A 10,066-nucleotide genomic window follows, 5' to 3' on the forward strand; every position below is an offset into this window, starting at 1 on the left:
AAATCGACCCCAGGACTTATTCTTTGTAGGCCTAGTACTTATTCTGTCGGTCTCTTTTTGCCAGACTACTAAGTTATGGGGATGTAAACACACCACCATCGGTTGTCAAGCGATGTTGGGGGGACAAATAAACGTATGCACACATACATATATATACATATATACGACAGGCTTCTTCCAGTTTCCGTCTACCAAATCCACTCACAAGGCTTTGTTCGGCCTGAGGCTATAGTAGAAGACACTTGCCCATGGTGCCACGCAGTGTGAATAAACCCGGAACCATGTGGTTGGCAAGCAAGCTAAAAATAAAAAATTATTTTATGGTTTATTAATGTTTATAGTTTGAATTACTTATATATATGGAGGCTCCCAAATATTTTAATTGCTTAGGGTTTCTATGGGTCTTAATCTGGAGCCAGGGTAGGATATGTATTGTTTTTGAAAAATCAAAGTGAGATATGGGACAACAAAGGCTGAAATACACTTTCATAAATAAACTCTTTAACATATTTCTATGTAGACATATGAAAGGGTGAATTAATGTTTCTTAGACCATCAAAACTGTTGGTGTACAGCTGTAGATAAATATATAAACCCCTTATCTTACTCTCATCCATCTAGTAGTTCATCTTCAAATACATTTTAGCAGCTACGATAATTTACCTCTTTACACCATTAATGATATGGTCTTTAAATATGGTCTTATCATCTCCAGTGTTCAGCCATCACCATTTCTACATCATCTGCCTTATCATCCTTATCACCATCTACATCATCATCATCACCATCATTATCATCTTTTTTTTATCATTACTGGTAACCCCTTTGCCAAGATTAATTAATTACGATTTACATCATTACCCTTATTACCAGAAAACTTAGTACTGGAGTTTTTACTGGTATTATTACCATCAATTTTTAACGAACATTTTAATAATCTATCTCATCGTTATGATTGAAGAACTCTCATCATTAGTTTAGGACTACCATTATTTGAAACATTGCTATCACTAGCACAGTTATCAATATTGTAGTTCAGGTGCAATTGAGTTCCCTTCTCTCCCATGCCTTAGAGGATTCCAATGGCCCTGTCTTATAAGGTGAATTAATCCAGAAAAAGTATAATCGCATGATGGGTTATAACAAACTTAATGAATGAGTTTTTACAAATTCTGAAATGTTTAGTACATTCTTTCTTTTATTCTTTTATTTGTTTCAGTCATTTGACTGTGGCCATGCTGGAGCACCACCTTTAGTTGAGCAAATCTACCCCAGGACTTATCTTTGTAAGCCTAGTACTTATTCTATCGGTCTCTCTTGCCAAATCGATAAGTTACGGGGATGTAAACACACCAGCATCGGTTGTCAAGCAACGTTGGGGGACAAACACAGACACACAAACATATACATACACACACACATATATATATATATTGACGGGCTTCTTTCAGTTTCCATCTACCAAATCCAATCACAAGGCTTTGGTAGGCCTGAGGCTATAATAGAAGACACCTGCCCAACGTGCCATGCAGTGGGACTGAACCCAGAACCATGTGGTTGGTACGCAAGCTACTTACCACACATCCACTCCTGCACCTATACAAAGGATCTTGATTGTTTGTATGCAAGAAACGATAATTTAGGAGCTTCTGGTGTAGGCCAATATCTGCCAGATCCACAAAATACAAATGCTACTTGTATCAAGAAAACATCAATAGCACACAGCTTGGTCCTTTACAGTCATTCCAAACGTTGGGCTTCATTATCACTGAGGATCACCCTTGGTGAATCCTGGAGAAAGGATAGTTCCTGGTATATGCTTAATATAGCAAGGAAAGCATCCCAATGACTTCTTCTCATCATTTACAAATCTTTGGTCAGCCCGACGCAATAGAAGAACACACTTGCCCAAAGTGTAACACAGTGCGACGGAACCTAGAACCATGTGGTTGAGAAGCAAACGTCTTACCACACAGCCATGCCTGTGCCTACTATTTCATAACCCACCAACTATTGATAGTCTATGAAGGTCAATTGAGGTGCACAGTGGTGTATTTCTGCCACATGTGGGGCATGTTGCTGTTACATACACACACACACAGACATCTGAGGCCACATTGAAATGAAGAGTCACCTGACTGATACATATAAAATCACTAACTGATACACTTCAACCTTTGGGCCATGGGCAGAATGTCTTCTCTCTCTCTCTCTACTTTTTCTGTCTCTACTCTAAGAGCCTCTGCTCTTCTGAACTTGCTGGTCTCATACCACTTCAACTACAGCATTTCCATCCCATTTATCTTTCTCCTCCTCTCATCACCATTCCGGTGTCCAAACTCCCATTCTTACTATAAATGATCATTAATTTCCTCTCAGAACATCACTCTTCTGCAATTACCTCCCAGGTGTTGTTGAAGAAAAGTCATTTATAACATTCATTCCATTAGGCTCAAAGGGGCCTGCAAAGGCCAAGAACATTACACCTTCCACCAAATCCAGCAAGTAAAATAATCAAAAAATTATCACCTTTGTTTATATATATATATGTATCAATATTTCAGTAACCATAAACTTTTGTTAAACCTTCCTCAGACTTGCTTATTCACCCAAAGTGGTTGAACGCAGTAGTAAACTCCTTTTTATGAATAATGTAAATAGGGTCTGAAGGCACATGGTTCAGTGGTTAGAGCATCAGGATCAACATCACGAGGTAATGAGTTCAATTCCTGGACTGGGCTATGTTTTGTGTTCTTGGGCAAGACACTTCATTTCATGTTGCTCCAGATTGATCAGCTGCAGAAATAAGTTGTGATGTCACTGGTGCCAACTTTGCTTTTGTCTTGGATAACATTGATGGCATGGAGAGGGAAAGCTGGTACGCATGGGCGACTGCTGGTCTTTCCTAAACAACCTTGTCCAGACTTGAGCCTCAAAGCGAACTTTCTAGGTGCAATCCTATGGTCATTCATGATTGAAAAGAGGTCTTAAATTTTAAAGCAAAACCCTAGCTTATGTACAAATGGTGAAAATTGGTCGTGTATATTGCTTGAATTAAACTAAGAAACAGTGTATGACCATATAGTGGATAAAAATCTTTTTAACTTCATGTTGCAGGTAGATACATTAGCTGTAGAGTTGCAGTAACTATTACCTTTTAACAATTACTGTTGTGCTGAGCCCTATTAAAGAAACATTAAGCAAATTAAATGATTAGGTCTCTCTTCCTGTTTGTTTAGAGTCATGCTTTAACCATAAGGTCTTGCTTCACAGAGAAGTTGAAATTTTTTTTTTTCAATGATATGATTATAATTTTAATTTTGTTTACAGTTTTATTACCAGTAAACACACACACACACACACACATATATATATATATATATACATGCACAGGTAGGATTACAAATGAGAGAATGTGTACTCAATATAAGTAGTAGAGTCAGTAATCTCATGCCATTGTTATTCAGAGTTTCTCAACACTCGTGACCATTCAGGCAATGGTAAGAAGAATGAGGCATTGAATATACATGCATGCATACACATACACACACACACACACACACAATACATACATACATACATACATACATACTTATATACATGTAGTGAGTGTGTGTATGTAAGTTCTTTATGTCAGTGAAGATAAGGTGTTAAGATTCATTTACGCTGCATTCACTAAATGCCAATAACTTCTGTCTATTCTCTCCAAGAAAACAATTGCTTTACAGGAATAGAAAACCATTATGAAATAGAAGTGTCAGCAGTCTTCAACTAACCACCCAACAAGCATTAACACTAAGATAAGGAAATACAAGCAATCTTGTTTCCTAGAAGTCAAGCCATTGAGGCCCAGGAGAAAGACAAGAGAAAACACATCTACCTCAATTCCTATTTGATTAGGGACAGAACCTACGATTTGACAAATGAATCAATTTCCTATAATCTCATATGGGTTCTCTAATTGTTTTGCCATTATAACTACAGAGTAATATCTAACGCTTTTTCATTTCCAACAATGAAGAATTTTTTTTGTTTTTTTCCAATTCTTGTTAATGTTGTTGCCAATTTAGAAAGCGCCAAAATAAACTCACAAGAGAATAATGAATCAATTTATCACCATACCTACTCCAACATTCTTGTCGTAACAATTGATAAGACCAGTTCATTAATTTCTAATATTTTTCAAGAACCACGAAATAAGATTAAAGCCATAAGTAAATACACAGACTAATGACTTATCACATTCAGCCAGGTACAAGAAACTTTTGGTGGGATGACAAGCAAAGGTGATCACAAGGAATTCAATCTCAGAAATGGGAAAGAAATTACTTGCAATGCATTTTGTTTGATACCTTTTAGATTCTACTAATCTATCACCCTTGTATAATAATAATAATAATAATAATAATAATAATAATAATAATAATCATTGTTATTTCTATTCTAGTCACAAGGCCTTGAAAATTTTGGGGGGAAGAGGGCAAGTCGATTACATTGACCCCAGTGCATAACTGGTACTTATTTTATCGACCCCAAAAGGATGAAAGCAATGTTGACCTCCGCAGAATTTGAACTCAGAATGTAGCGGCAGACAAAATACTTATTTATTTATTGCCCACAAGGGGCTAAACATAGGGGGGGGGACAAACAAGGACAGACAAAGGAATTAAGTCGATTACAGTGACCCCAGTGCATAACTGGTACTTTATTTATTGACCCTAAAAGGATGAGAGCAAAGTTGACCTTGGTAGAATTTGAACTCAGAATGAAGTGGCAGACAAAATACTGCTGAGCATTTTGCCTGATTTTTTAATGGTTCTGCCAACTTGCCACCTTAATAATAATAATATAATAATAATAATAATAATAATAATAATAATAATAATAATAATAATAATAACTACCAGAAATTACCAAAAACATGTAATGAAAAGAAATATTACAAGTAACTGCAGAATATGTGGAGATGGACAAGAAACAATAAATCATATTATCTCTAGCTGCCCAGTCCTGGCTAAGAAGGAATATATTCACAGACATGACAGAGTTGTAACCTACATACATTGGAAGCTATGCCAACATTATGGAATAACAACAGAAAAAAGATGGTATAGGCACACACCAGAAAAGGTCACAGAAAACGAGAAAGCAACCATACTCTGGGATATGCCGATACACACAGATAGAGAAATTAAGGCCAACAGACCAGATATAGTTGTCAGAGATCATGAAAAAAAAAATGCTTTCTAATTGATGTATCAATACCGGCAGATGACAACGTGTCTCTAAAAGAAACGGAGAAACTCTCAAAATACAAAGACCTGGAAATAGAGGTAACTAGAATGTGGAATCTGAAAACAGAAACAATTCCTATCATAGTAGGTGCATTAGGCATGATAAAAAAATATTCAGACAAATACATAACAAAAACACCAGGACTTACAAACACATATAACATACAGAAAATTGCACTACTAGGCACTGCACACATCCTACGCAGAACACTTTCCATACAATAACCATCAGAGCATCACAACAAATCACAGCACATACCCAAGGCACACAGAGCTGTGCTCGGTAGTGAAGTGAAAGCACGCTATAAAAATAAAACTACTGAATAATAATAATAATAATATAATAATAATGATATATTATCATAATAATAATCTTGGTATAAAAGATGGGCTACAGCAAATATTCTGCTCGATGCCACAGATTTGCTTGTCAGTTGTTTGATCTCAAACAGTAAACTATGTCTGATCATGAGCAGAAGTAGTGGGGGAGCATCAAAGCCATGTGTTGAAAGGAATTCTTCTACTATAGCCCGAGGCTATAGTAGAAGATACTTGCCCCGGGTGCCATGCAGTGGAACTGAACCTGGAACTATGTGGTTGGTAAGCAAGCTACTTACCATACAGCCACTCCTATACGAAAACAAATAATGCATTGGGCAAAATTTAAATAATAGCCATTTTTGCTTTTGTTCTTGTTTTTCGAACATGCAAATGGGACATTTCAGGAAAACGAAACATTGAGTTATAAATGGGTGAGCATCTCTGGTGTGAAGTATGTGCTGTGTTATGCAATTGAGTGGCATGATTACTTAGTATACGTGTTGCATGAGTTGTGTTATGTATCAGGCTGTCGGACTGTAATTGTATAGAGTATGTGACGTCACACTTGCGTTACATCATTGCGTGTTATGATTATGTACAATATAGATTGTGCGAGATGTTGGTAGCATGGAAATTATTATAATTGTTGCTACCATTACTATTACAATTATCATTATTATTATATTATTATTATTATTATTATTATTATAATTATTATTATTATTATTATTATTATTATTTATATGAATGTTAAATTATGATGATGATGACGATGATGTAGTTTTTTTCCCTTTCTTAAGAGCATTCATCTCAAAAATCCCTTAACATGATGTTATATCTAAGTCATCAATCCTGCCTAAGAACTAATGGCTGAGAAGCATTGTTAGATGAGACTGACAGATATTAAATACGGACTTAAAAGCTTTGATTAGGTTAAAAGGTTTTGCGTTTCTTTTCCTTTTCCTTTTTCTTTTTTTCTTTTTTTCTTGATTTTTTTTTTTTTTGGATATTTTTCTCTCTCTATCATTGTATTACAGATATTGTAAATGATACAATAATAACATGTCCTCTGGCTGCTTAAAAGATCGTTCTTCTTCTTATCGAAGAAGCAAATCAGGAATAATTTGTGATAGTTACTTATCCTCTTATTGATGACAGTGACATTTTAAATCTGATGACTACTTTGCACCCCACACCCCTCCCCTCACTCTCTTCCCCCCGCTCTTTTTACCCCTCACTTTCCCTACATTTCATTCCCCTTCTTTTTCTCTCAACATATTACTTTTCATCAATTTATTTATTAATTTTTTTTTTTTCGAAACCCCTTCAGCCATAGAACTATAAGGAATGCTATAACACATTTCCTGTTGACACCAACAAGAATATATGTCAAATTTGTGAAATAATTTCAGACACTCATAAATCGTTAATGGTCAAACGATATATATATATATTTCACACTTGTGTGTATTTAGGTATATAACTCAATTGTTGTTTGTGGATAAACTTGGAGTATAGTATAGGAACAGGTGTGGCTGTGTGGTAAGAAACTGGCTTCCTAACCAGATGGTTCCAGGTTCCATCCAACTGCGTGACACCTTGGACAAGGTATTGGTGTGTTTATGTCCCCTGTGACTTAGCAACTTGGCAAAAGAGAGCGGTAGAATAAGTACTAGGCTTAAAAAAAAAACCGTCCTGGAGTTGATTTGTTCCACTAAAACCCTTCAAGGCATTGCTCCAGCATGGCCGCAGACAAATGAATGAAACAAATAAAAGAATAAAAGAATAGTAGAATATGACAACATAGTAAGGGAGATAAATTTTCTAGCAACTTGTTTTCAGTTCTTTTAATATCAACCCACCTGAGATGATCACCACTGCTTTTATGATACAAGCCTCCTATTTTAAGGTGATTTAAATTAAAACCCTCCACCAAAATTTCATGTCAATTTATGTTTCATACATCTGTTTAAAAATGACAAAGTTATTTTGTTAAATTCTTCATTATTTTCATAACTAGCAGTATCGCCCGGCGTTGCTTGGGTTTGTTTTGACCCTTTAGAATTGGAATTTTTGAAAAGTAAAAATTTTGCATTATGTAGCTTGTTATTCTCTTTAAGTGAACATTTTTCTGGTTGAAATACACCGTAAAATGGCGACAGAGCAGTCAAAAAATCATAAAAAATAGGGATTTTCATAGAAAAAAAGCACCTTTTTGATGTAAATAATTTTTGGTCTTAATGAGGTCCGATTTGAATTTTTTTTCTACTGAAGGAAGAGCAAGCCTTCTTCAATCATACTCTCGATTTTGGTTAACTTGTGCCGCAGGGTCTTGGAGGAGATAGTGTTAGTTGAATGCTACCAAACCTGCCATACACAGACAACTTCAGCTTTATATATAGAGAGATTAATCAAAACAAAGGTGTCATCTCGCCTGAAAGGTTCAGCTTCCTGAGGTTATTCTTCTGTGTGGCATTACATAAAGGTGTTCATTTGATGCCACATAAAAGTGCCTGTGTGTGGTGCCACATAAAAACGCCTCTGTAGTGCCATGTAAAAGCATCCAGCACACTCTGTGAAGTGGTTGGCATTAGGAAGGGCATCCAGCCATAGAAACCATGCCAAATCAGACCGGAGTCTGGTGTAGTCCTCACCAGCTTGTCAGCTCTGGTCACACAATCCAGTCTATGCCAGCATAGACAACGGACGTTAAATGATGATGATGATGAAAGGTTGTGTATTTCAACAGAAATATGGTAACAAAAGAATTAAAATAATCTAAATGGAATCTGTCCATCAAAACTTCATGATAATTTCTGTTCCAAACACCAGTTTAAGAACAACAGTTATTTTACTAAATTTTTCATTATTTTCAAAAATTATTTTAAAAAAAGCAGTGTATTTCAACAGAAATTTAACAAAAGGGTTAAGGTGCAAAATTGAATATAATTTCTTTTCTAAATATAAAACAATTATTAATGAATTCTTCTTTTTTTTTTTGCTTTCTCCATAACTTGGATACTTTGTCAATGATAAGGAGAAAGCTGAGATGTTGCTAATCAGAAACTTAATCAGGATCTATAAGAAAATCATTTCAAAAGTAATTTCATCCAAAACTGAAGACTGACTTTTGAGATCTGCTTCTGAAGGTGGTAGTGTCAGTAGTGCAGGTGGTGGTGACAAAATCAGTGGCATAGGTAGAATCTGTGTTGCTTGGAGCAGCCCCTGTGTTTGATACACACCCCTGTACAAGTTTATACTGTAGACCCAAAAGCCCTCCTCCCACAAACACCATAAAAGTATGCCAATCCTCATCAGCTATATTACTGGATCAATCGAGTAAACAAACAACACAAAACTATTTATGTAAACATGAAAAAAAAACATGGATATTACCGATGCTGCCAATCCCAGTACCTCTGTCACTCCACCCCCACCATAGACCACCCTGCTTTTATTGATGCCTTCACGGCCACCACCACCACCATTACTACTACCATCATCCTCATCATCGCCACCACCACCATCATCAACATCATCTGTCCATTTACCATACTTGATGGGTTGGCTGTGTGTACCATTATCACTGAGTTTTGCCCCTTTGTTGAGGTCCCTTTGCGTTTCCTTTGCAAGGGTCAGCACCCTGAGATCAGCCTTTCAAACTATTTAAGTTGAAATTCCTTTCTCTTAAGTTCCTCCACAACTTTGTTAACTGTTAGATTATGATAAATGAAAATGCCCAAGTTTTATCAATTTGAACTTTTGAACCAAAGTAGTTAACTAGAATGCCAACAACAACAACAGTAACAACAATAAAAATAATATTAAAAATAATAATAATAATAATAGTATGGGGAAATATGATAAATAAGCGAATAATTTCAAACTTAGTCTTAACTTCTAGACAGAATGACCAAGAAGCAACACACGTACACAGACAAAGAGAGACAGCATACACATACACAAGCAACACATACATACACAGACATCAATTAAATATAAAGACAACACATACATTCACAGACAGCACACACATACACAGATAGCATGTACATACTTTCACAGATAGCACACACACATATATGCACAGATACTTATAGAAGCAATGCATACACACACAAGCTAAAGGGACACCGCACATACAATGCACAGTTACACAACACACGTACAGGTCTATAGAAACAATATGCACATACTGACTAATAGATTTCATGAATGAACACACACACACACACATATATAGAAGCAACACTCACACAATGCTTTAGAGACAACACACAAACACACACACAATACACAAGAAACCACTAAACAGATAAATGTAAATCAGTAGACAAACATAACATGGTTAACCACCACCACCACCACCACCACCACCACTACTATTCACCAACCCCAAACTCAGATACACAAACAGACAAGAATGGAGTTAACTACTCAACATAAACCTC

Source organism: Octopus sinensis, linkage group LG15 (assembly GCF_006345805.1).
Source record: "Octopus sinensis linkage group LG15, ASM634580v1, whole genome shotgun sequence".
In the NCBI taxonomy this organism is placed as follows: Eukaryota; Metazoa; Mollusca; class Cephalopoda; order Octopoda; family Octopodidae; genus Octopus; species Octopus sinensis.